Consider the following 2,301-nt stretch of genomic DNA (forward strand, 5'->3'; position numbering starts at 1 on the left):
ATTACAGAATACAATCATCAGCTCTCCATAAAGCCATTTCACACTAACAATCAGAACTGCACCCAACACCTCCAGAACAGGTATGATCATGCCACCACCTCGGCATCTGTAAGAGAAAACGGAGGCTCGGAGAGGTTAAGTCATTAGTCTGGAGACACAGGGAATGGCACAGGTGGCCTGTGACAAGCCCAAGCTTCTGTCCTGCCTTGTTATCTTGACTTGTCATGTTTGTGGCCATTTCCTAGGCCATTATTCAGCATGTGGGACCCTGAGACCCTCATCCCAAAAGAAAAACAAGAATAAGAACAACAACAACAAGGCTCTACAGTGACCTTCCATTTTACACTGTGAGGATTCTGAAGGTCCACACACACTGAGCAAGGATACCACCCATGTCACAGCTGAAGATCTCAGGTGATGGAAAATGAGGCTGAGTTGAGGGAAACAGATGGCAACAACAGGGGCTGGGAACTTGTGAGGGACGTGGGGCACCTCAGGCTCCTCTTATCAGGATGGTGGCCCAGTTCTGTTAAATGTTCTGGCGACTCAGGGCCAGAGATCTGAGAGGGAGCCTGCACCTGCCAATGAAAAATGACCTCAGGCTACCTTAACTTTCCAGATTCTGTTCACCTATAAAATGGGTCTAATACCTATCTTAGAGCACTGTGTGGAAAATAAGAGATAGGAAAGATTCATCCTTACCCAATGGTAGAATTTCTTATGACCTATTAATTTCCCTATCAATGCTATTGCACCTGATTCCCTGCTAAACCCATGTCTCTTTAAACATGACTAGCTTCATAAAATCACTCATCTCCTCTGGGTCCCTGTCCCATGGGGACCTAGTCTGCCACCCTGTTCCCTGATACAAAGACTTCATGTTTAGTTCTAGAATTGGGATTTTGAGTTCTCTTTAAACCTTCCTGCCTCTACATTTTTATATTGTTTATTTTTACACAAAACTACAGTCACTACTCTTAAAACATTCTCTCACAGACATGTTTGCACAGACCCAGACCCCACGGCCACTGCCAAAAGAGCCCACCTCGGGGGCCAGGCTGGCAATGTCAGCACAATCCCCAGTGAGCCCTGTGACCTCCAACAAGCCACTGTCCCCTCTGAAATTCAAGTTCTCCCATCTGTGAAACAAGGGGCCAGGAGTACCTTCCAGGGGTAGAATTCCAAGAAACCAAGAGTATGGGACAAGGGAAGGACAGAAGAGTACACACTGTCTACCATCTTGCCTAAGCCCCTGTGTGGGGCTGAGGATGTTTTCCATGCGTGCTCACCCGGTGAGGCTGGTACCTCTAACTCCACTTAACACATAAGCACAGGGAGGCGGGCCAAAGTTGAGCCTTGTCTCTCCACCTCCCCATGCACTGCATCACCAGCATTCCTTCGCGGGTGTTAGCAGCTGTGGAAGTCGGCCACGTGTCAGACACAATGCTGGGCACTGAGGGCCTGGGGGTTGCTGTGTGAGTCCCAAGCGAGCTCTCTGTAGGGAAGTCAGCCTTGCAAGTACACCCCGCCTGTCTCCACAGAGGTAGGTGCTGCAGAAAATCCAGACCTTTCCCGGTCCAGGTGCCAAGCCCTGTCCTAGGTGATTAATACATTTCTGCTCATGTACTTCTTGCAGCACTACTCTGAGTTAGGTTCTGTAGGATGTCCTTTTGAGACACCAAGGCACAGAGTCACAAAAACGAGTAAGTAACTTGCAGAAAGTCACACAGCCAGTTAGTGGCAAACCTGGACTTCCAGGCAGTTATATACAGCGGCCCTAAGTCGGTGGTCTCCAGCACTGTGCCCTAAAGCCTCCTCCTCAGGGACAGATCTCCCCAGGCCTCATGGAAGATGACAGCCTTGCCCCCGACCCGAGGTCACCCTGGAGAGAAGGGGTTCCTGACACGAGGGCCTTTTCCGCCTGAAAACCCGGACGAATCGGTTATCCTAAGTCCAGGGGTCCCTCCACTGCCCGAGAGCACGAGCGGGATCTGAATGCGCTGCCTCCTCCTTCCGTGGGGAAGTCCGAGGAGCGGCTCTCATGGGGGAAACGCAGGCAGCGGCCACACCGCCCGCCCCGGAGCCCCAGCGTCCCCAGGCCCCGGGTCAGACCTCAGGGCCTCCGCCCCTCACCTCTCAGCCAGCGCCCGCCAACGGTTTCAACCGGCCGTAAAGAGCACGTGGAAACGCCGCCGCCCGTGCAGCGCCGCAGCCACCTCCCTCCAGAAAGCCCGGGCGCAGAACCCGCTTCGGGGCCGCCCCCCGCGCCTGCGCGCCGCGGCCGCCTCCCGGCGGAAGTGA

Source organism: Mustela nivalis, assembly GCF_964662115.1.
Source record: "Mustela nivalis genome assembly, chromosome: 4".
Lineage (NCBI taxonomy): Eukaryota > Metazoa > Chordata > Mammalia > Carnivora > Mustelidae > Mustela > Mustela nivalis.